General features: G+C 40.1%; 1 protein-coding gene and 1 long non-coding RNA gene across 3 annotated transcripts in view; one reads left to right on the top strand and one right to left on the bottom strand.

Moving 5' to 3' along the window:
* The window catches only part of LOC139763094 (uncharacterized), a 61585-nt gene that overhangs the window by 3420 nt on the left and 30833 nt on the right, over nucleotides 1–27332 (top strand). Inside the window, exons 2-3 of the long non-coding RNA XR_011716033.1 lie at nucleotides 17939–18079; nucleotides 26004–26153. This is a non-coding gene — a long non-coding RNA (uncharacterized lncRNA). The remainder of the gene's footprint in view (nucleotides 1–17938; nucleotides 18080–26003; nucleotides 26154–27332) is intronic.
* Nucleotides 1–27332, bottom strand: part of LOC139763093 (peripheral plasma membrane protein CASK-like) — a 448842-nt gene that overhangs the window by 417090 nt on the left and 4420 nt on the right. The gene's annotated exons all lie outside the window — the stretch shown is intronic.

Here is a 27332-nt window from a genome sequence, read left to right as displayed (position 1 = left end):
ATGGAGTTAATATAAAGTAATATGATTTTGGTTAACATGGACTCGACGCTATGCCATAAAGGTAATCACACCAGATGAAAGAGGAGAAACGAGCGAGCGTGTTCTGCATTAATGTTTTAGTTTCCGTTTGGAGCGGACAATAGCAGGTGACAAAGAAGGTCAGGATTTTTAGTCAGCTAATTATATAAATACATGACCTTTAACATCGGCTCTCGAGTTGAGATCATCACACACACGTGGACAGTATGTTCATTTTAACAGTGTAAACATTTCATTCTGGTATGGGGAGGTTTCCATTCGGGTCTCGTGGTTAGGATGATGGTTGAATAGAGAGGAACCAAATGTATTTCGCACATTACAGAGAAAGTTGTACATCTTCGTTTTCTCTTTGACTATTCCCGACCAGATGGGTAAGCCACGTCAAGTCTGATAATCCGACACCACAAGTGGGGATTCGACCCTTGGATTTCGCTCCCTCTGTCTCATTTGCATCCGTGAATAAGGAATATTTGCCTTAACCACCAACGCTCCTGTACTTGTCAGCCATGATGTTGCCCAGTAACTCAGGCTTTGGTCTGTTTTCTACTAAAATGAAACGGGAATATTTTCTTAGTTCTGTTACACAGTAACTGAGGCCAGAGACACTTATCTACTTCTAGAATGAAAAGAGGAATTTATTCTAGTCTAAAATGAAAAGAGGAATGTATCCTAGTAACTAAGGCCATGAAGAACACTTTTATAATCAAGGAAAATGGGAGACACCGTAAAACAATGTATCGTCTACTGTGGTTGCTTAATGTTGACGTTTTTCAAATGTGACAAAAGATATGAAAGAAAAAAGGTTTTCCACATATTTACCTCTACGTGTAGTCCAATTTGGAGGCTCCTATTTACCTTCAGTGCCCCGTCTAAGGCTGAGCATTATACCTCCTTTGATCAATCAGTCTAGGCCCGCGGCCTGCAAGCCAACGTACCGACTATGGCGTCATTGAAGATATTCATTAGCTGAGTTTCTCATTATTGTCATGTTCAAATCATGTTTCAGTTGCGTACCGCTGAACAGTCTTAAGCCCTTGTACGTACATTTTTATGATAATCACTATATTCTGTGGCATGCGGAAGGTGGAAAGTGGGCCGATTAGAGAGGGTAATGCGCGGTGGAATGAAGAAGTAAAGTTGATATTGAAATGGAAGAGAGGCGTTTAGGCGGTACATAACTGGGAAGGAGTGCAGATGCTTGGGAGGCGTATTAGAGAAAGCGTGCACGGGATAGAGTGAATTGGAACGATATGGTATAACGGGGGTCGACGTGCTGTCCGTGAACTAAGCCCAGAGCTTGTGAAGCGTTCAGAGTAAACCATGTAAAGGTGTGCGGGGACCCGGGTATGAAGAGGGAGCTGCGATTTCGTTCGTTACACATGACAGCTAGAGAATGGATGGTAAGCGGATGTGGTCTCTCCTTGTCTGTTCCAGGCGCTACCTTACTAACGGAGGAAATTCAAGAAATAGTCAGGAGTGACTAAATCTGATGCAAGATGTCTTGATAAGTGACAAAAAATTCACAGCGAACTGGGATACTGTTTTATCATTTCACCCGTGAAGTACGATGGCCTGGATTTTGACATGACCTTGAAATCAGCATAGGACAGGCCAGGCCATTTTATTATTATTATTATTATTATTATTATTATTATTATTATTATTATTAAAACAAAATTTACTCTCAATTAATTTGGCAGAATGTTCAAACAAATTTTTTTTTTTTTCTGACGCTACCTTGCTGAAGCGGGATCAGCGATGCTGTTTCCTGTGGCCCCGGGAATGGACTGGAGGCAAGTATATATATATATATATATATATATATATATATATATATATATATATATATATATATATATATATATATATATAGTGAAATTAGCGAGTCTGATATCTTGCATCGATATGAATGAAGGCACTGCCCACAAAACATATAAGGTTTAATGAATATATGAAATCCTGATGGCGTACATATGACAGCTCTTTACAAGATCTATTTAAACCCAAAGCTCAACGTAGATTAATTACTTTTTTTAGGTCTTCAACATGATCATTAGTTATATTTCTTATATGAGAAAAAGAACGAACATATCACGTTATTCACTGAGAACTGAATCCTACTCACATTCTGGTATCATGGAATCTGTCCTTGCAATACACTAATCATTTGGATCAATCAGACTCGGTGTATATAATGGAATTCAAATTTCCAAAATTACTTGAGCCTTCTAACTCTCTCTTTGTAACGGTCTGGGCAGCGACGCTATGAGCTGGACTCTGAAAATACCCAAATGAATACTAATTGATCATTAGCCGGGCCTTAATTACACTCCGTCAGCATTATGACGGGAATGCTGAACGGAATAATGAGTCTAATATTATAAAAGATATCATTTTGTGATGCAGAGACTTCATCCAGTGCTGATGGTATCCAATGGGCGCATTGGATTCTGGCAATTCTTCATATTCTTCATGAGTTTCTTAATATATGAAGAGCTGCTATTATGATAACAATATACCATAAATGTGCATTTGTATTCGAGTATATATTCATATTTCATTTTTTTTTTCATATCCGCCATTTCCCGCGTCTCTTCTTTGGGAAAAGTAAAACAAGAGGGGAGGATTTCCATCCCCCACTTCCATATATATATATATATATATATATATATATATATATATATATATATATAGATATATAGATATATATACTTGCATGTAATGGACTAATTGCATCAACTACGCAATGAAATTGTGAAAGTGTCAACCACGCACGTGTTAAAAAACATGAAAGCAGAAAGTGCAATGAATGCGATCCCACGACTATAGAACTCTCCGTACTTAACAAGTACAGTGATTCAGAACGAGTGGGCTAGCTGTAGGAGGCACTATTTAAACAACGGTGGTTCAAACCAACGAAGGAGACTTGTATATATCTACACCCGCTACGCTTGTGTCTTTGGGCGTTATGACGATTTCTCTCTTTACTTTATTCTGACCGCAGTAAAAAGTTTATTGCTGACTCTTGGGTGATTATTTTGTGCGAATAGACCTTTTATGACGAGCTGTATTTTCCACGTATATCTTTTCGTTCATGCTTGATCGACATTTCCCGCGTTTGCCAAGTTGTGCAAAGAACAAACGAAGAAAGACCGCATCCACTCACATTTATTCCAGCTTTCATGTGTAATGCACCGAAACCACTGCCCCTTCTTATCCACAACCAAGCCCCATAGAGTTTCTTTCCATGTTTTACCCCGAACGCTTCACATGCCCGGATTCAGTCATTTGACTCCACGTCGACCACAGTATACCACATTATTCCAATTCACTTTATCCCTTGCTCGCCCTTTCTCCCTCCTTCATGTTCAAGCCCATCCCCCGTCCGTGTTTCATGTGCCGAAAAAAAAGAAAAAGAAATTAATGCATGAGACACACTTGCGGTGAAAAATTTTACTGGCTAATTACAGCCTTGAAATATCACCATAGTTAAGGAAGGATTAACCTACATCATTTAGGAATCCAGAACCAGTAACCATTAACTGATTACTCAGCTCACGAGAATAATGAACGAGGAATCATTAAGTATCTTCTCATTTTCACAAGAAAATACAACCAGTACAGACCAGAAACTAACTTCCTACACGTATACTTGTCGCTTTATGGAACCGCACGCTTTTGCCTTTGGCTACAAAGGCTACTTGCTGGCTTAGTTGTAAGATCACGATGATATGAGAACTAAACACACGTCTTAGAAACTCTGCTGGGAATTATCACTTAACCATAGAAGCAAGTTAAGATACAGTTGATAGTAACATATATATATATATATATATATATATATATATATATATATATATATATATATATATATATATATATATATATATATATCAGACGTTATGCGTTAAGTTCTGTCACAATGCACATTACTCTTCAGAAAACCAACTGCCAGTTCTGTGAATCCTCACTGACGCCCGTGATGGTCAACCATGGCCAGCAGTGGTCCCGCCCACAATGAGTTATGACTTTAATCATTTGATGGTCAAACTGTGGCTTTGAACTTCGTCGCTTCAGAGCTGCGTCCTGTGCTCCTTACTTAAGAGAGAGAGAACAGTATTTGAGAGAGATATGAAATAAAAAGGTAATGTTAATGAGTATCTCGTATTAATGTTTTACACCGTTTGGCAACACAGCAGTGTATTTTAACGTCGTATAGTGTGCGGCGGCACGAGTCCTCCGTATAGCACAGTTTACTGGATCAGCTTTCAACGTTGTGGGGTGGCAGTGAGGCGACACTGTGCAACCCCGGTTTTTTATATGTTTTTTTCAGCAGAGTGTCATTGGTGTAATCTTAGGTCATCCAGGTTGACACGCCACTTATAGCTATATATATACACTTACGGTGTTGTGAATAATATTCTCCTATATCACTCTTTAACAAGGTGTCCACTCTCATCCTAGCGCCTAACTTACATGTCATGAATTCGTCTACAAACTTAGTATACTTCAGAATTTATAAATCTTTCTCTTTTACCGAAAAAAAAACTACGGTTACTTTAAGGACGAAGGAATCGTGGAGCCTGAGCTCAAACATGAATGCTAAGTTAAAAAGGTACAAATGTCTGATAAGACATATATATATATATATATATATATATATATATATATATTACCAATTACCCCTAAGACCCTTGCCTTAACAGCCACGCCTGATCACCTAAAACACCTCTGCAATCCTGATTATCCTCACAATGTAGTAGTTACGAGATGGCTTAATATCTACAAGCTTATTGGTCTCATTCCTCGGCAAACTACAGCATAATTTATAACGAGGGGTAACGAGCTAGCTAAATAACTGCATGCATATGGGTCTCATTCCTCGGCAAACTACGGCATATGTTATAACGGGGGGGGGGGGGGGGCGAACAACACGGAGAGAGAAATCCCCCTTCCACACCAAAACAATGAGGAAATTCATCACCTGGCAACTGTCTCTGGTTACCACATCAAGGCCACAACCAGCGCGCGCAGGTGGGCTGCAATGTACGCCTTTACCAGAACGCTCATACATCATATTTCATATCTATTTTTGATATCACACTTTCTTATGATGTATAATTCAAAATCCTTTGCTCATGTGAGTCCTTTAGCACAGAGAACGTAGCAGTGATCATTCAACGTGGAACGAACTGAAGTTTTGAATAATAAATTGTTTAGTATTATGGAAGCGTTGGCATCAGTGGAACAAGCAGGGTTGCAGGAGACTGACGAATTTTACAGCTACTTTGTGAGGTAAACAGACTTCCAGGACTGTAGCAACGTGTGGTTCATTCATCGAGAGTTTTTTATAACTAAAAAAAAAAGAAATTCCTAATCACAAATCGTATGTTGATAGTTATACACCTCTTCTGTAAGGCAGGTAAACCATGTTGTACCTTGGATAAATGATACAAGCAGGAGGTCACCAGAAGAAGACGAAGAACGTGAAACAGTGACCCACTGGTGTTTCACGGTAGCAGTGGGAATAGAGAGAGACGAGGCACTGCAGCAACAGCTTGAGACCCTCGCCTTCGGGCACGCCGCTCCGGCTGGGGAGGAGTTGGGGGTTAGGTGGGGAGAGTGGGTGGTTGAAGGGAGGGGGGTGCGTGCGTGTGTGGTCTTGGAGGTGGGTGTCGATGGGTGCAGCGGCGTGCAAGTAGAGATCATCAGATTATGAGAGGTGGCCAGGTGTTCCCTCACGCCTCCCACTCCAGCACCAACCCTACCACCCCTCCACCCCCCTCTTCCCCCTCCCCTCCCCACCCGTGAGTCTTCCGCTACCCCCTCACCCTCTCCACCTTTACGTTTTCTGTTCGTGCACTTTCTACCCCATTTCAGTGTTGTAAACTGCAACTGTGGATGTTATGACGACTGGGTGGTGGCTGTCCCCACGTTGGCTCAATACCCACAAAATCTTTTCTTTTCCATTAGTTTTATTTGATTTATCTTTATCACTCAGAATTATACTTTTTCTATTATATATATATATATATATATATATATATATATATATATATATATATATATATATAATATATATATAAGAGAGAGAGAGAGAGAGAGAGAGAGAGAGAGAGAGAGAGAGAGAGAGAATAGGTATTTAGGGGTGATTTCAATGACATATCAAATAGGGTTGCAGGCCTAATGACCTTCCTCATGGGTCGATGGCCGTTAAACCCAATAAACAACAAACATTTAGTGTTTCCATTGCGAGTTTAGCGTTGTCTTCATCCATAGGGATGAATTTTTGATGCTTAACTTTTTTTTTTTAACCCCTTTCCTAACAGTCAAAATCGAGAGCAGTTTATGTCTCTGGAAATCGAAAGGAAACTTGAAAACCATGTTTAATATAGCCATTAAATCTCTTATGTTAATTTCTTGTCCCCGCTACACTTAAAAAACTTTGTGCATTCGGTCGACGTAGTCGATATTTCTATCTAAATGAACTTAATTCCATCCTAAATAACAGCAGCAAATGTTATTGTATGATTAATGACATAAAAACCTGGGTGTGTTTTGGGTGTGAAGATATAACTGTAATTATTCATGCTCAGGTCAAAAGTGCCACAGCAGACGAGTCTGTTCTTCTATACGATCAGATCAGAATAATTCGACGAGCTCTTTGATAATCTTAAAGCCAACGGCAAGTCAAAATACACACACAAAAAAAATGATATATGAAAATGCTTGAATCGCGCTTATGTCCAATGTTTTTAACAACACACATAAAGCTTTTCTTTTCTTTTCTTTTCCTTCTTTTTTAAGAATTCCAAATCAAAGGGTTTCAACAAGTCAAAAAGAGTCGTTCTGGAACCGCAAAATTCAGAAGCCTACGCAAACCCAAAGTGAAAGCCTCGGTCAAAAAAAAAATCGAGCTTGACGTATGCCAAACTTCGAACATCTTATGTTGCATGGCTATGGCGGCCTATTCTCGCCGCGGAGGAGGAGGAGGAGGTGGGGACAGCGTAATGGCCATCGGCCAGCGTTATCTCCCGGCAGTAGGTACTGAACGTCCACGCAAGGCCACGCTTGATCACAGCGCATACCTGATTGTGACACATTCCATCACCGAATGTCGGTAACACTCGGAAGGGGAAGGGTAGGGGTGAAAACCACCCCCTCGACGCACAACCCAATATTATTGACGTAATGTGGACCACACACTGTACACCTGTTGACTTTATGAAGAACGAGTATCGCTTATTCCCCGAGAATGAAATATTGTTTACTAACACGCTGGGAGAGAGAGGGGGGGGGGGAATATGTATATCCTAGAGGTTGAAAATAGTTTCCATTTACGCAGATGAATACGCTCACAGGGCGCACCAAACGAAAAATCATCATTTCCCCTCAGCAGAGTCTGCGTCTAAATCATTATCACAAACTATTTCGATTTTCTACGAAGAGTATCTTCATTTTTTTTTTTTTCGTGAAGTTTGACCGCCAGTTGTATTCCTTTCCTTGACATGAATGAACGAATCTCTTATAATATAGAAGTCTACCCTGCTGAGCAATCTCGGCTCGTATCCAATGGTGTCCCACCATACCCAAACACAGGTAAAAGTTACATAAGCCTTCATCAGAGTCTTCCAGTGAAGAGGTAGGGAGAAGAAAAAAAAAAAAAGACTCCAGGGCCGGCTTCAGAAGGCTCCCGGCTGTACTAACTAATGGTTAAATTATACACAAAAAAAAAACGGGGCCAGGTTCCTACTTCCCCCAGGCCCGTTAAGCCTCTCTAACCCTTTATCAGAGAATAACAATTTTTTCATTATTTTTGGGGAGTTTTGTAGACATGTGCGTGTATATATATATATATATATATATATATATATATATATATATATTATATATAATATATATATAATAAAATATATATATATACAAAGGATCCCTTGTTAATACTCCCTGCAGCTTCGAGGTTGCGCTACAATATGAAGCAGGGAAATGAATAACTCTATTTCGAGCGAGAAGGTCCTCGACGTAATACATTTCGTCAACTGACGATGAATTAGCCTCGCCCAAAGTGACTTTTCCACTCGCGGTGTCTTGATGACAGGCAAGAGGAGTCCGATAAACACACACACACACACACACACACACACACACACGTATTCCCTGCTTGTCGTAGAAGGCGACTAAAAGGGGAGGGAGCGGGGGGCTGGAAATCCTCCCCTCTTGTTTTTTTAATTTTCCAAAAGAAGGAACAGAGAAGGGGGCCAGGTGAGGATATTCCCTCAGAGGCCCAGTCCTCTGTTCTTAACGCTACCTCGCTAACGCGGGAAATAGCGAATAGTTTGAAAGAAGAAAAGAAATATATATATATATATATATATATATATATATATATATATATATATATATATATATATATAATATATATAACACACACACACACACGCGTATTCCCTGCGAATTATATATATATATATATATATATATATATAATCGTTTGTATCCCATGACGCTGGTGGCTGCCTTTTGAAAAACAGCAACAGACCTCACTGGTGGCGCTCCAAGCGAAGAGCTCTTAATTGTTTTTCAAGAACTGTTCATTTAATCCCAGCAAATGGAAGCCTGTTTGCTCTTTGAAGACTACAAGAAGGATGTTGCCTGCTATCATCTTTGTGCACGACGAAAACGACCTTTGGGGACGACGAAAACGACCTTTGGGGACGACGAAAACGACCTTTGGGGACGACGAAAACGACCTTTGGGGACGACGAAAACGACCTTTGGGGACGACGAAAACGACCTTTAGGGACGACGGTACAATCCTTTTAAAGAGGATGGGATGAACCGACCCCTTGAGCAGCAAGACGGTGCAATCCTCAAATACGACGTTACGGCCCATGAGAGCGACGGTCCTATCCTCAACAACGGTAATATGACCCATAAACACTAAAACAGTACGTCCGTTTCGAAGATTCAGGTGAAAAACCCAGGCCGTCCTATCCAACGGACGCAAAGCCACGTCCCCAAAGGGTAGTACAGTAGTTAAGATGATCGTAATGGTCGTGCTCCGAGGGTCGTACATGTGTATTCCAAACGTCGTACGCGTCGTATGCTGCAAAAGGGTAGTGTGCGTGTGTGCTTCAAGGGGCATAACTTTGTGTTCCAGGGTGAGGGGGTCCTATGCCGTTTAACAAGGAGCCTCTGTAATACCTTGTAGTTCCTTAACACCAGGTTACCAATGTACACTATTTCAGAGGCGTCTTTCCTCAGTCTTGTCACCCGTGATAAGACAGTTAATTTCCAGGTTGACACCGACCCGAGCGTTAGCAAGGCCCATTAACTATCAAGCTAACACCAACCCAAGCGTTAGCAAGGCCCATTAACTATCAAGCTAACACCAACCCAAGCGTTAGCAAGTCCTACCACTATTCAAGCTAACACCACCCCAAGCGTTAGCAAGTCCCTCCACTATTCAAGCTAACACCACCCCCGAGCGTCAGCAAATCCCTCAGCAATCAAGCTAACGCCAGCTCAAGCGTTAGCAAGCTCGACAGCTATCAAGCTGCGTGTATATATATATATATATATATATATATATATATATATATATATATATATATATATATATATATATATAATATTCTGACTTGGAAATGGCGCGTACCAAAATATCGGACTTTTCCAAACTGAAAGTATTTTAAAACCGTTTCGCATGATGTGGATAAAGTTCATATCCTCGTTTTTTAATTTTGGCGATTGGTTCATTTGGAGTGGAAGTGATCATGTGCACTGGGAAAAAAAAAAATGCTGTACACAAAATGTAATGCGTTTTTAACAAGGTTTTTCTTATTATTTCGGGATTTTTGAGTTATTCATGTGTGCACGGCAGTGCGTCCTCTAGGTACGTGCAACACGTTCTTGTTTGTTTGTTTGTTTGTTTGCTTTTTTACCCGATTCTCCAACAGCTTGAAGCTTTCTGTATGATATTACGAAGCTGTCTGGTGATGGCAGTCCTCTCCATCCTGTCCTCAGACACCTGCACATCTGCTTGTTTCTAGTCACGTCCGGAGACGCGGCGCTCCGGGAATCAACATCGAATCTAACAGTCATACTGAAACCGTCACAGGCAATCGACAGTTACACCCGCCCTGACAGTTAGTCTGTTAACACCATGAGGAAAGTGATCTGGCCTCGTTGTCAAACCTTGGAGCGTTTGCAACTTGCCAGCCGAAGCTGTCGTGGTTCCACACCATCTACTTTAAAGAAAAAAAACAACAGGTAAAAATAACATAGCAAGCATGCCTGTTACCTGCTGAAATACATGCTGGAGCTCTGGTGTCATGTTTCCAGGGAAGTCAAGCTTGTCAACTTTTAGTATGCCATATCTCCGATTAGAAGTGTGTGGGGGGTGAGTCTTCATTAATAACCTTAAAGTCACAAATTTTTTGATGTTAGCTAAGACGGCATGGGCAACTGAGGCCCTAGTTAAGGCCATCACATTGACGATATATATATATATATATATATATATATATATATATATATATATATATATATATATATATATATTTATCCCTTGGGATAGGGGATTAAGAATATTTCCCACGTATTCCCTGCGTGTCGTAGAAGGCGACTAAAAGGGGAGGGAGCGGGGGGCTGGAAATCCTCCCCTCTCGTTTTTTTTTTTTTTTTTTTAATTTTCCAAAAGAAGGAACAGAGGGGGCCAGGTGAGGATATTCCAAAAAAGGCCCAGTCCTCTGTTCTTAACGCTACCTCGCTAATGCGGGAAATGGCGATAGTTTAAAGAAAAAGTTTAAAAGATATATATATATAAAATAAATATATATATATATATATATATATATATATATATATATATATATATATATATATATACATACACCCATATACCCTCACTTGAGCCAGGTACCCATTATATCGACCTACCCCTAGGTAAGGATGAACAGCTGGGTTGACTGTGGATTGACTGCCGCATCCAGGACTTCGAACCTATGCGCTGGACATTGGGCAGGCGGACCGGGAATGCGTCACGGTCAAGAACGCTATCTTTTACACCACGGGAGTCTAGTAATACTGGCGACGACATACGCTAGTACTCAGCTATCATCCTGACCCATGGTGTATGATTCTTCGATTTCTAATAGCGTATCCAGTATGTGGTATGCTGGGGGGTCGACGCGCTGTCAATGGACTGACCCAGAGCATGTGAAGCGTCCGTGGTATACCACGGGAAGGTATGTGGGGCCTGGATGTGGATAGGAAACTGTGGTTTCGGTGCATTGCCTATGACGGCTACAGAATGGTGTGAGCGGACGCCGTCTTTATCCCTCTGTTTCTGGAGCTACCTCGTAAACGCAGGAAGCGGCGATCAAGTATTAAAAGACAAACAAACAAACAACGGACGGAAAGTTACTAATAAATTATTCATATTACTTGAAAATCCATAGCATCACCGAGTGACTGTATTTACGTGTACAGGTAACGGGAGTTTAAGTCCACACAAACTGGCCCAGCTGATTGAGGATGCATGGTAACCCGTTGTAAGCAGATACAAGAAACAAGTACCAAATATGCCACTCTGCATTACCATCAATTCCTTCCCACTGGAATACAAATATGAATTCCTTTGAATAGAAATATACTTTCTACTTACTCTTAAAATTCAAGTCATCACCAGTATCGATGTGATGAATAATTCAAATTAAAGTTGACATTATCCACTGTGTAGAGCATATAGTGCCATTTCTTTATAGACATAGTCAAAATACTTCCCTTCGAGTCCATGAGTGTGATATGATTTGCGATGTCTTTAGTTACACGTGTAGAGAGTGTGTTGGCATTTCTCCCTTTGTGGTCACCTGTTTGCGTTTCATCTCGTACCCTCTCGGTATCTCTCTGGACTTCCTGATCGCGTCCACTATCGCAAACAGCCTCGAAGGCGACCCACCCAGTCCGGTCTGTTCGTTGTGTGCATTTCCTTTTTTATTATTATTATGCCAGAGTTCTGGAGGATGACAGCGGAACTTCTCAACCCGACGGAGTTATCATACAATAAATCCTTTGATGAGGACAGATTAGTAGCGATTCGCTGTTAGCTTCGACTATATATGTATGTATGTGTGTGTGTGTGTGTGTGTGTGTGTGTGTGTGTGTGTGTGTGTGTCTGTCCCTGTCACTTCTTTAACTCAGCAAAATATATTATAAAGAAAATGCCTTTGAATGCTGATAATCTACCAGCAACTCTTGTCAGTTTCGACTCCATTGTCCACCATATATATATATATATAATATATATATATATATATATATATATATATATATATATATATATATATATCCCTGGGGATAGGGGAAAAGAATACTTCCCACGTATTCCCTGCGTGTCGTAGAAGGCGACTAAAAGGGAAAGGAGCGGGGGGGCTGGAAATCCTCCCCTCTTTTTTTTTTTTTTTTTTTTTTTTTTTTTTTTTTTTTTAAATTTTCCAAAACAAGGAACAGAGAAGGGGGCCAGGTGAGGATATTCCCTCAGAGGCCCAGTCCTCTGTTCTTAAAGCTACCTCGCTAACGCGGGAAATGGCGAATAGTATGAATATATATATATATATATATATATATATATATATATATATATATATATATATATATATATATATATACAGTCTGTGTCACACACACCCTGTGGGAATGGATCCCAGTCAGAGTTCGCTCTTACTTGATGAGGGATATCCGGCATGTCTTGCACACTGGGCCTGGGCGCATGTGTTCCCACGCTGGGACACTCATCTTCTATATTTAGTTGTTATTTATTTATTTATTTTGCTTTGTCGCTATCTCCCGCGCCTGCGAGGTAGCGCAAGAAAACAGACGAAAGAAATGGCCCAACTCACACACATGCACCCACACACACACACACACGTCCACACACGCAAACATACACACCCACACATCCCAACGTACACACATATATATACACACACAGACACACACATACACACAGTTCACACTGTCTGCCCCTACTCACCGCCAAGTCGTAAGTTGTATCCCGGCCTAAACTAAGGCTCAAGTGTGTGTGAACTCCTGATATAACCCTTCATTCATGGATGGAGCTTTGTGGTTCCCGTTCTTCCTAGGAGATAAAAATGATACCCCGACCGTGCGCCTGGTGTCATGTGACACGCTAAACTGTGACGTAACCCGAGCGTGTTCCTGGTGTCATGTGTCACGGCTAAACTGTGACACGCCACAGGTACACCACTCCGCCAGGTTTCAAGTTTCCTTCCAATCGGGTATTTCACAGCGTTGTATAACTTGACGCGGACTTGTACCGACCGGGTTATCGAACTTTAAAAGGTTACGATGACGGATGATTACGACAGTGCGATTATTCGGGAATACTGGGTTTTGACCTGGTCTTAAAAGGTCAGGTCATGTTAAAAGGCTAGAGACCATCACACTCAAAGCCTTATAACCGTCGTGCTCAAGGGTCGTATTTACGTCCTCAAGGGTCGTACGCTCGTGCTGAAGGTCGTACTCGCCTATTCAAGGGTTCTATGGTCGTACATAACATGTAGGCTAGGACGCATTCTCTCACTCTTTTGTATCTCAAACGTACAAAACTTAGCTTAACTTTAGATGTTAAGTTAAACTTACCCAAGATGACGGCAAGTTGAATTCGCTCAATGTGACTGTAAATAGTTTAAGTTAGTTTCGCTTAATTATATTTGAATAGTTTAAATAAGGTAGTTTAACTTACTCTTGGTGACAGTCAATTCGTTACGAACTTCCTCAAGGTGACGCTGAACTGGTTTGAATAAGTTAGTTTCACTTGCTCAAGGTGATAGTACAAGGTGACAGTAAACTTGTTTTAACATACTCTTATGATGGTAAAATAATTGTTAGTTTAACGAACTGAAGGTGAAAACTTTAACTTGCTGGAGGTGACGGTATATTTAAGTTTTAACTTACTCTCATTCGTGACGGTAAGGCAGTTCAACTTAGAATTCTCTCAAGTCATGGTATGTTAGTGGTAAAGTCACGCTCCAGAACCACAACTCAGTCCACATTAGGTCGCGTTGGATGATGGAGGAAAAAAAAATCAGGTTTTCCTCCGTCAGTTTTAAACTTTTCAAGAATGGTGCACATAACCACAACTTAAGTATTTTATACCGTACCTCAAACACCGTTAGAAGGCCCTGCCACACCCTACCATCTAAATCGTAAGACTTATTTACATACTCACACAGACGAGATAAGGCGCATCTCCTAACAAACTTGAACATAAACGTATACACATCTGGCTGTCCAATAATCATTTTCTCTCCTCGAATGCTTTAATCACCGATAAATTCGTTATCGAGACCAGGGCACTGAGTCAAACATTACAAAAAGGATTAAAGTTGGAAATAAGTGAGTTATTATTGCGTGTATCTGGTAACAACACGAAGGCCTGCCTCATGAACAAGGGATCTAAATTGAAGTTAGGCATCATATTTAAAACTTCATCAACACTGTCGATACACATCTCACAGCAGCTGACCACTGGGGAAAATTGGTTATTATAACTTGATATATTAAATAAGGCATGACACCCTCGGAGTCCATTAATCGCCTGGCATTAAAAGTATTTCAGAACACACAAAAATCCACAACCGAAAAACTAGTGTCCAACTAATAAACTTCACCCAAAACAAATTAAAATATTACCAGAACCAGTGGAAAAATAACTAAATCAAAAGAAAGAAAAAAAAAACATGCGAAACAGATATTGAAAAGAATTTAAACATGCAGTGAAAGTGAAAATTATTTACATGTAAAGAAAAGTATTAGCGAACTATTTACTAATGACAGTACAACATGCCGAGGTGTGTGTATCTGTAGGTGACTGAAACTATTTTAGTGAAGATTATAAAGAAGAAAATCCAAAAATAACGATGTGACTTGAATTTTTCTCCTTTATTTACAGCCTCCTCGTCGAAGTGTTATGTCTTACGTCAGACGTTGTATTTTCCATAGATGTAAATAAATTGTAAAAGACCATAAATTGACTTTAAATAAGGCATATCTGAATACAGAAAAAGTACATTTCTTTTTTTTTTTTTTCTCTCTTAATCACTATAGTCTGCTAAATGGTACCTTTGTGTCAACTTACACACCAACTGTGATCAAAATGCAAAAAGGGGAAAAGAAAAAAACTACACGTATCTGTGATGTTTTAATTTCGAGCCTGTGATAATGAAAACGGGAGTCTGTGGTGCGCACCGAGCCATGGCGCTGGCTTTCGGAAACTGTCACAGATTAAAAGGGACGAAACACAGGAAGAGCACTTGCTTCTCCCCGTTGTAAAAGGTGGCAAATGGCGACCCCCCCCCCCCCCTGCCTTGTAATTAACAGGAGTAAAGTTGCGTCAGCTGTCAACTGGTTCGAGGAAGGCGCTTTTTTCTACATGTGTGTATATATATATCAAACTATATATATATATATATATATATATATATATATATATATATATATATATATATATATATATGTGTGTGTGTGTGTGTGTGTGTGTGTGGTGTTGTGGCTGTTGTGTGTGTGTGAGGTGGAGAGAGAGAGAGAGAGAGAGATGAGTCTAAATATAAAATGAGAAACCTTGAGTCATCTTTTACCATGGTAGTAAGTGCCCTCCAGCATACTTCAAGAGGAGTCCCAGGGGTAGAGACAGCGGCAGCTGTAGCTGGGTTGGAGACAACATAAACTAATAAAAGCTATATATGCTTCCAAGTGGGGAGGTTAATATTACCTGTGACCGATATCAAACTCAAGACAAAATCAAGGCACGAATAGTAAAAATACAGCAGAAGCAATTTGAAAAATATAACATACTATGTAAATATATAAAATATAAATATATATATATATTTAATAATATTTTTCTTTCTTCATACTATTCTCCATTCCAGATTAGCGAGGTAGCGTTGAACAAGACTAGCTCGAGGATATCCTCACTGCCTCTCTGTCCCTCTTTTGAAAATTAAAAAAAAGTGAAGGGAGATTCACCCTCCTCCTTTATCGCCTTCTACACAGCAGGAATATGGAGTATCTTTCCTATCCAGGATAATATATATATATATATATATATATATATATATATATATATATATATATATATATATATCTCATCCAAACCTCCAACAGCCAGGATCGAATCCAGGACCCCTGTGCAACAGGCGGGAGCGCTACCGCTAGGCTATGATCGCCCCTAATAGACAAATGACTGTTCGAATACTATGTACTCTCATACCCTTCGTCTCACATTGGTGAGCAACGGGGTCTACACCGGTCATTTCCCATCAGGCTCACACATCCTGGCTGTTGGAGGTTTGTATGTTGTATGAAGGTGAGCGTTCATATGCACTTTGTTTGTGTATGTGTGTGTGTATATATATATATGTATATATATATATATATATATATATATATATATATATATATATATATATATATATATATATATATATATATATATATGACTTTCCATAAAGGGCGACTGTTGGTCTAGAAACTACAAAGGACTGAAACCACCTTCCACCTCCCATGAACTCGATCATTCTCCAGGAAAGCAAGATTGCTCTCCCTAGATGAGACGTCTTAAAAGACCTCCTGTACGGCAGCAATACCAATATACATCTCTTGGGCCCTACGATAAGGTCACAGTCTGGCAAATACAAGCCTAATCGTTCCCTCACGGCAATAACATGGAACATTATGAACGTAGAACGCATCTCCCGCCTCATTCGACCCGTTTTCACTCCCACTTTTCGTTCTTCTGGCTCCTGTAACTTCTGTGTCCACATTTTCCTATTCCTTGGCTTGCTTCTTTCTCTCCTCACTCTCCAGTCAGTAACTTGGTTTTGAAAATCTCTACGCAATTATCCTCACCGATCTGAGTCTCACATACACACACACACACACACACACACACACACACACACACACACACACACACACACACTCACGGTGCTGGGACGAGAAGTAGGCTAGGCTACGCTAGGTTTAGGTCACGGTGCATACCTAGGATAGGCTAGGTTTAGGTCGATACAAACCTAAGTACCATAACTCTAGAATTTTAATTATTATTATTAGTATTATATATTATTATTATTTCATTTTTTTCTATTTATTTATTTATTTTTTTTTTTTTTTTGTGGGGGGGTCATCTAATGATCCTGTTGTGCCTTGCAGTCTGTGTCAGTATATAATCCATGTTTCAAACTAGACTAAATATATTCCATTTAACCCAAGAATCTGTTCAGTCATTTCTTATATTAGTAATGGTCCAGCAAAATGTATTATAGACTGCTCACCACGGCTCAAAAGTCTCTCTACATGTGACACACACGACAGAGCGAGACCTTTTAATACATGTAGACTGAAGATAAAGTCGACAGTACTATTTCAGGGACAGGTCCTAAGTCTTATAAAAGCCCTATGTGGTATTAGTCTAGGGGCATCACCCTCTTTTGTTACAACATCAAGCACGCAACCCCTTCCATCCTTAAATTTTGAAACCTTTCCCAACGGAAAAGTTAACCGTTCGAACCTCCCCTCCCGCGAACGAGCCTCCTCGTATTACACAAAACAACCAATCAGCAATCTATCCCTTTTCCAATAATGCAAGAATATTTGGTAAGTCTCGGTAAATATTACCGCTATTTTGCCGACGGTACACGCTTACAGAGAGCTTATAGAGCCATTTGTGTGTCTTCCTTGAATCTTCATATGTTCGCAAAAGCAATGCAGAGTTATGTAATCAAGAGTTCTAATTAGTTCACAGACCCGTCCATGTTAAGTATTTGGATAATCTATTTACTCGCTTGTAATAATCTGCTGTGTGTATTTACAGTGCAATTGCCTCCGTGTTTGGACTTGGTACGGACACCGCCAGCCATCATCGTACAGCGTTCACGGGACAGGACTCAGCTCTTGCCTCCGCTACATTTACCGACGCAGATTAACACGACGTCTCAACGCGTTCATCTTAAAGGTAAATGCTGAACTCAGCTTTGGTTAGCATATTCAAAGCACTTGCTCACTTCTCACGTTCCTTTGTTGATGTAGTGTTACCCCAACATACGCTCTATGCTTGCCTCCACCTACCTGTTATTTTCCCTTTACACACACAATGTAACCTACTTTACGGTGTATTCATGCTTCCACCTTCCCACCATTATGTGCCCCTTCACCCACACGTTTCTACTCATGTATGATCTATGCTTACTACCACCTACCCCCTGCTATGTGCCCGTCACCCACACTGTCACAAATGTTTTTTCTACATATAATTGGACATAGAATGTCTTTTGAAAAGCAGGTATATATGCAGAAGAGTACAGTGAATCTGTATTAAGCCAATGGAAAGCAAAGCATTCCCCCCCTCCTTCCCCTTCCAGTACAATTAATTATACAAATGTCTTAAGGAATGCACAAAAATAAGGGTCAGGTTTTTCACAGGACTTCCCTCGGAATTTTCTATTAGTTTCATGAACACGTATAATTATACTGCACAATGAATTTGACAATCATTTCATAAATCAATATATATATATATATATATATATATATATATATATATATATATATATATATATATATATATATATATATATATATATATGGTTACTATACATTGTTACTGAAACGACACACGGGAAATCAAAACATTTGAAAAACGTTATTTGAGGATATTTAGAGATATGATCATAATTGTTTTCTTAAGAATCGGCTCCTGCAGTCAAAACCAGCAGACGTCATTAAAAATATCGCCCCTTCATCATAGCATACTTCCAAAATGCTGTCTTAATGTACGATCAGGACCACTCGTCCCTTCAGCACGTGCAGTAAGAGACCACCGCCTCTTCATCATGTGCATTTGTTTACCCAAGACACATTCATGATGGGCACTACAGAACCCCTTCATCTTATACACCCACCCCTTCATCTTATACACCTATAAAGCCAAGACCCACCTTCGCCTTCATCAGTGTGCACTTATATTGCCTATATAATCACGACCCTTGACCCTTCATCAAGTACACTAGTCAAATCAAGAACCGAACCTACCTTTACCTTGTACATTATGAAAACCACTTCTTCTGTATTGTACTTAATGACTTCTGATGATCCGTCTAAAAAAAAAGATAGCTCAAATAAGCCAGGTGTACTGCGTCTCACAATGAATTTCAACATTACCAAGAGTACACAGCTTAACGCTTAAGCTTCTCCGAGCGCAGCCTGAAAACCAGAAAGCTTTCCCCTCTCTCTCTCTCTCTCTCTCTCTCTCTCTCTCTCTCTCTCTCTCTCTCCTCTCTCAACATAGAAACAACTGGTTCTTGAGTTGCCATGACGAAACTTTTAAACAGCTTTTGGTTGCCATGACGACCAGAAAACTGGTTTCCCGTCTCCAAGACAGCGTAAACAACTTTTGACTACCATAGGAACATGAACAACTAACTCTTGGTTACCTAGGCAACAGTCAGAAGCTGGCTCTTGGTTACGAAGATGATATTACTGTGCAAATTACTCTTCCATCGATGAAGTTCCAATTCTGTGTGTATCATCCACCTAATCTCATCGTCTCACTCTTCCCATATCACCACTACAGTAATACAGTCGTACACATAAATCAGGTGTACTGCAACTCACCAGCTTTATGTTTTAGTCACAAAAATTCTCACCGGATTATACAACACTCAGACCATCCGAGCCATGCGAACAGCTCCACCACCACCTTCCCTACACAACAAAATAAACACCCTCCCCCCTTTTTTTTTTTACCCAGAGCAGTACGTGTGGGGCCTCCTGGTCCTCCTCCATAACCATGCAAACGGCTTCTCATCCTATGAGATGCGAGTCAAACGACACTATTTGCGGACGCAGTGGTACTTATCCTGGGGCATTTTACAAGCGTCGAATGACACCAAGGGGTGCGTGGAGGCCTGGACAACTGCCTCTGCTAATTTTGACAGTGTCGGCCAGTTGGCGTGGGTGGGATTCGTGTGGAGAGGTTGCGTATGTAATGGCGGCATTGTAGTGTGTGATTGGGCTAGCTTGGGTTCGAATCCTGGGGTGGGCAATCTGCTCATAACAGCCTAGATGTTCATCTTTCCCCCAAGGTTCGTCAGTAATTGCTCACCTGCCATAGGATGGATATATATATATATATATATATATATATATATATATACTTAACCGCCGTCTCCCGCGCTAGCGAAGTAGCGCAAGGAAACACGAGGAATGGTCCAACCCACTAATATATATATATATATATATGAAAGCTTCTAATGCTATGTATATCATGATACAGAGCTCTGAGTACGTGAATTGGACAGGCCAGTGGGTGGGGTTTCCATGTGTAGGAAGTATGGTTGCGTGACTGGAAAAGGTTGATGTATTACGAAAGGGTTGGTTTTAAGGGGAGCAGGTCATCAAAGCTAACTCAGGGGGTGTACGTGGGGTAGCTCGATGTTTCGAGTGTTAGGATAGCATAAAGGAAAATAGCAGTGTCACACTTGATGAAACAGGTGGATGGCTTTAGTACAAGTGTGTATAGGGTGAGGATGGTGTGCCAGTGATGTGCATATAGCAAAGTGGTATGGATATGGGAGACCTACGGGAGTTATGAATAAAAGTGGTGTTGGTATGTAACAGGTAACAAAGTGGTATGGATGAAGTTAGTGCATATTAATGACATGAGATATGGAGAGAGTTGGTTTTATGGAAACATATTGGAAGGACACATGGGTTTGCAATGTCGAGGAGGCACATTGATGTAAGTGGGACAGCTGGATCTAACATCACTGCAACATTCTCGCGGCAGAGGCCCAGAATTAACCAGAATGCGAGAGATATAGCAAAGCAATCTACATACATATGAAGTCGGGCGATTCTTTTACATAACTGACGTCCAACTCATCGACCATGACATTTCTATCCTGGGTTATGATGACCTAAACTTTGACCTCAAAATGTGATAATCAATGAATATTTTGTATGAACTTTAAACAAAAATGCGTTACATGTTGTAACTGACATCTTGAAATTCAAGCCTGAATATTTTACAGGTTTACCAAGATGCATAAGAACACTTAAATATGTCATTAAGTCATTTGAATCGTGGTACACTCAGGTAGAATTATTTTACTCAAACTCTCAAAACTAGGTGTATTAACAAAAGTGGCAGAGAATTCTGAATAAACTAAATATTACCAGAAGTTTTCACCCCCAAGAAGCACCTAGGAGAGTATTTTTTACTACTAGTGAATATTGGAAGTGAAACAGTATAGACTAATTTTACATCTTTTCAATAAAATAAAGAATTTTCTAACTTTATTACACCGAATAATGTTTTTTCAATCTTCTTAACAATACATATGGCCCTTTTAGGTAGCCTCATTTACTTACTTATTTTTTATTTTGATTTATCATATTATCCCTACTCCATCATCATTACTTGCTATTGTTATTTTTTTCTGGTATGGGGCCATTCTTTCCTTTCCACCATAAAATGTAAATACAAGTTTTCATCTGTTATGTAGTTTGTTCACATATATCAATAGTTCTCTCTTGGTGTATAAATTAAGACCCTTTGAAAAATCCATTACATCTACATGCCGTTTTTCTTTTACCCTTACTACTATTATTCTTCTCACTAATACAAGTATTATGTCTACATTTACTCTGTTATCTGTATTGCAGTACCCCTGACCTTTGGCTCTAATATATTACTCTGGTCATCATTATTTCTTCAAAAATGGTTTATTATGTCGAATGATAAAAGTATTATCACTGTCAATTAAATTTATTGGACATGATAAACCACAATTATTAGTTACCTACTTTATAATGTAAACAATTCTTTTCTTAAAGCTTTATTATTTATATTATTTTGTTTTAACAATCTAGTATTTTCCAAACTCTGGATTAAGAAGGATATCTTTACTATTTCAGTTTCAGTCCTGTCCTTTATCAATAGTTAATATTTTCAGTCTAAAAAAATTTTGTTTCATCACCAAGTGCTTTACTGTTGTTCATTTATTTTACCCAAAAATTACCAATACATTATTTTTTAGTTAACACAAGGTAATATAGTTTTTCTCCTGATAATAGCTAATCCATTATTGTAGCATATTGGCCTGTTAATCTTCCTATAATTTTTCTAAACCTCAAAAGTAATGTATCAGTAAAAAAAAAATGTTTTGAGGTGAGGAAGTAAATTCAAACACCACTGCAGATTAAAAAAAAAGATGCCCTTGTCATACAGTTGTCAGAATGTGACATATGACTGGGTGGACAGAAATTCGGACAGAACGCAAGTTGAACACTGGAGAAATACAGGTACATTCATCAAGTGGGGTTTAGTGTATCAGTAGAATTCACATGGGCGATCCCTCTAAAGAGTATTGAAAAGATGAAAGAAAAATCGCGAAGTTACGAAAAGTGATAACCTAATTAGCCCCACCAAAAATGATATCAAATAAATGAATAGATAAGTATATTCTACCTCAACAAGGATGTGTCAGAACAGCAGATTAAGACTTCATCTAAAGATAAAACCATAAAGCTAAGATTATTCAAAGTGGATACAAGGACACCACAGGAAGAGATAGAACAATAGAGGTGAGGGGTAAGAGTAAAGGATGCAGTATTGGAGGTGGCAAGGACATGTGGATACAGTGGAAATGGAATGAAGGCTAACACTGCATTTAAGTGAATTGGAAGATATAACGGGGATGGCCAACGAGACAGTATGATGGCTTCTCCGATGAGATAATGTGCAGAAATGTGAGATCCGAAAATGTTTAAGGTGGTGGTGGGGGGAGGCTTCAAGGATAATAGTTTATCCTAGCTCCTATGACATTTCCTAACTGCTATTTTGCTGCAAGATTTAGGCGTTAGGGTCTGTGACTTAATGTATATGCTTATCAAGCTACTCATTTGTTCAGAGAGTAAAGTACAGCACTACTACTATTGTGACAGTGTATGCACATGAACTTATCATAATAAACGCAAACAACTGGGTGGAAAATCGCTAATCAATATAGGTCACTTCCTAGGATATTTGAGAAAAAAAAATACGAAATTTCAGAAAGTGCCATTCAGAAAAACATATCTTTGATAACCTAACATAGCCAGATTGTAATACCTACGGAATCTACAATGCACCTTCTGAGACGAGTATAATTAGAATGTGTGAAATGAGGAAAATCTTTCATTGATCCTCAAGACTATATAATACCGTGAACTACAACACATCAAATTTTTGTTTAGTAAGTTTATAACCGTAAAATTGAGGGGGGAGGGGAAAATATGATGATCTTTATCCTTGATTGATATCTTTTACACCACTTGCGTTAGTCTAGTATAAAGAATAACTTGGAAACAGACTGTAACAAGACATAGCAACAATCAAACGAGCACTCTCAATATATCAAGACGGCTCGTCAATAACACATGATTTTAGCCTTCCCCTCACTCAGCACTGCATTACACTGCCAGAAGTCTTTATGCCTATCTGTTGCTCTGTAACCTCGTTCACACCTGTTCAGCAGTAGTAGTAGTACGTACCGTCAGAATAAAAAGTGGGGGGGAAGGGGGGAAGAGAAGGAAAAAGCGAAAAACAAACGTGGTGTAGCAGCGTCCGCAAGGCCATATGTTCCGTCCCTTGCCAACCACCAAAAGTGTCTCCATGGTTACAAACCCCTCGCATACTATCCTCGGTTTATCACTCCCCTTTCCCTTCCCCTCTCCATCGCCTTCAATAGACCCCTACAGCAATCACGTATGGCCCTGCTTCGTTATACGTACGAAATGGTCGGTGGTTCATCGCTATATGGCGTCAGTGGGAAAGGAGCTATAACGCGAAGGTTTAAAACGAGAGAGAGAGAGAGAGGCAAGTTTGTGCGGGTGTCTAGGTTAAAGGCGCAGGGCTGGTGGCTGTTCACTGCCGGGTACTGCTTCCCCGCCCCCCTCCAGATACAGAGAGGTTCCTCCTGCCTGGTGGGATGCTCCCGGGATACATAGCTGTATGTGTGTTGATACGCCATGTCATGCGTGCTTGGACATCCATTGTCGGGTGATACTAGATTAGCCAAGCCATGTGTCCCTTCATAGCCTGCAGTACGATGCTTCTGGGATACATAGCCAGTGTGTCCCATGTACGAGTTTGGACTGCTTCCATGGATATACATAGCCAGTGTGTCCCATGTACGTGTTGACTCCAGTTGTCCATGTCCGACTTCTGGGATACATACAGGTCCATGTCGCGCTTCTGATACACCATGTGCCATGACGATGCTTCTGGGATACATAGCCAGTGTGTCCCATGTACGATGCTTCTGGGATACATAGCCAGTGTGTCCCATGTACGACGCTTCTGGGATACATAGCCAGTGTGTCCATGCATGTTGATAATGCTCCCAGGATAACACAGCCATGTCCCATAAGATACGTCCGGGATACATATAGCGGAACTAGCTACTGTTGTACCTTCCATTATCGTAAAGAGCATCGAACGGACCCAATGGTCTGCTACGGTTTGAATTCCTTTGTATCCAGGATGCCCTCCAGAATACAAGGCCATTGTGTTCCGTGCACGAAGTTCCCAATGTACATTTCTAAAGTGTCCCGCGGACGATGCTCTTGTGCACCATGGTACCTATTCGCTTTCGTGTTAATACATCGTTAAATTTTCCTTCATTACCTCTATAATGGACATTTAGTCATGATATCTGTTGATCTGTTAGGAGGACAGTACCAGCTAGTTCACCTCCATGACCAGTTAAGCAAGACATTACGAGCGCAGGGTTTGACAGCTTCGCCTTTTAGACCGGGCCCTTTTCATCGGCCATGAATACAGGCGAGTGTGTATAACTGGCCTCAGAATTACCTTGAACACCTAAAATAGGTGTTCACGATTTTTCACGGCGGGTGGTTCTAACCTAACGATGACCTCCCCTCGGGCAGTTGATAGGCCTAAAGGTCAAATAACCAACTAACCCAACCCGCGAGCTGCCAATGGATACACTTGATTCGTTCATCCTACAACCCACATACATATGTTCCCATCATACTTTTTCATTATTATTCATCAAGAAGATGGTTTATTCTCCCAAGTAATTGAAACAAAGTGCTTATGTACTTTATGATCCCGGAATACGTGGTTAGGGACCCTATATATATATATATATATATATATATATATATATATATATATATATGGGGACTGCCCAGAGGCGTAATGAATATCACCCTGATATGTTTACCGTCTGGTAAAGAGTTGAGACTCCTCATGTAAATATATATATAGTACTTGAGACTTGTGTAAGTCATAAATGAAACAGTACTCGATACTGCTATAACAAACCCATGTATTTGGCACTTGTTCCTTGTAGACGAAATCCACAAGCTGTGTGGGTACATCAGGAATACATACCTCCATTTTTTGCATATGCACCACCTGTTTGCATGTTACATACGACTGTCCAGAGTATGATGTGTCTATTGCCTGTATACCCGCTCAGGTGGTGAATACAGACTGTATATGCTTACACGGTGTGGCGTTGGTGTATAGCAACCAATACGGTGTACATATTTTTCATACACTAGGCCTAAGTCCTGTGGTGTATGTGTTGTGTATCCAACATCCACGTTCCAAATGGTATAAATCCCATGTATGATGTTTATGTTCCACTATTTATGAATCCCGTAAATAATATCCATTTTGCATTTGGTAAGAATTTCGTGTATAATCGTTTTACACGGTGTATGTCCCCCGGAATAAGTTATACCGTGTATGAATCAATATTGTTGTTACATCGTGTATGAATTTTGAGTGTAATGCCCCTATGACATCCCCGAATACATATTTCATACTATATACTGATGCCTCGTGTTATGATCTGTGTTCACAGAATGAGCCAGGCGCCGATCAACCCCGCCCGTCGTGCTCACCGCTACGGCAGACGGAAGTTTTCTGCTCAAACGACGGTGTCGGGAGAAGAAGGAAGTGAGGTTGCATTTCTTTATGTCCCCTGAGCATAGAGTTCATCCATCATGGTCAGGTAGGGGATATTAGATGGATGGCAGGGAAGGGTTGTGGATGAATGTGGGAATGAAAGAAATAGGGTGATGTTTTATGTAACAAATGGGGATGATAGGGACGTTGGAAATTGGGATGTTATAAGTATAACTACGTTAGAAATGGGGATGTTATGTCTCAAATGGGGATGATAGGTACGTTAGAAATGGGGATGTTATAGGTATAGCTACGTTAGAAATGGGGATGTTATAGGTATAGCTACGTTAGAAATGGGGATGTTATAGGTATAGCTACGTTAGAAATGGGGATGTTATAGGTATAGCTACGTTAGAAATGGGGATGTTATGGGTATAGCTACGTTAGAAATGGGGATGTTATAGGTATAGCTACGTTAGAAATGGGGATGTTATAGGTATAGCTACGTTAGAAATGGGGATGTTATGGGTATAGCTACGTTAGAAATGGGATGTATGGTAGCTACGTTAAATGGGATTAGTTAGCTACGTTAGAAACGGGGATGTTATAGGTAAAGCTACGTTAGAAATGGGGATGTTATAGGTATAGCTACGTTAGAAATGGGGATGTTATGGGTATAGCTACGTTAGAAATGGGAATGTTAAGTATAGCTTTGTTAAAAATGGGGATGTTTGGTATAGCTATGTTAGAAATGGGAATGTTAGGACTCGATGCTAAAAAATGGGAAGGTTGGAGAATACTGTCAGAAATAGGATGGGTAAAAAAAAAAAAAGAAATAGAAATGAAAAGATTGTGAGTCTGTTAGAAATGGGAAGGTCAGACTTCTGGTGATTGGGAAACATATATCGATGGGAGAAACGAGGAAGCCTATAAATAAAACCTAGAAATTGAAAGATTATGAACACATGTCAGAAATACGAATGTTACATCATGATGTTCATAGAAGACAGTAGATTAAGAAATCGATGGGGGAGGGAGCGAGCGGGCGTGTGGGAGGGAGAGCTGAGACTGGGATGTGGAGGGGAGTGGAATGATATATGGTAGAATGAGAGAGGAGTTGAGTTATGGGAAGGAGAGCGATGAGAATCTCTCTCCATCCACCATCATCACTCCAAGGACACTTTGGTCAGGAGTTGAGGTATCGAAATCAATTTATTTCTCTCTCTCTCTCTCTCTCTCTCTCTCTCTCTCTCTCTCTCTCTCTCTCTCTCTCTCTCTCTCTCTC

Source organism: Panulirus ornatus, chromosome 46 (genome assembly GCF_036320965.1).
Source record: "Panulirus ornatus isolate Po-2019 chromosome 46, ASM3632096v1, whole genome shotgun sequence".
In the NCBI taxonomy this organism is placed as follows: Eukaryota; Metazoa; Arthropoda; class Malacostraca; order Decapoda; family Palinuridae; genus Panulirus; species Panulirus ornatus.
This window is presented reverse-complemented; position numbering and strand designations above follow the sequence as displayed.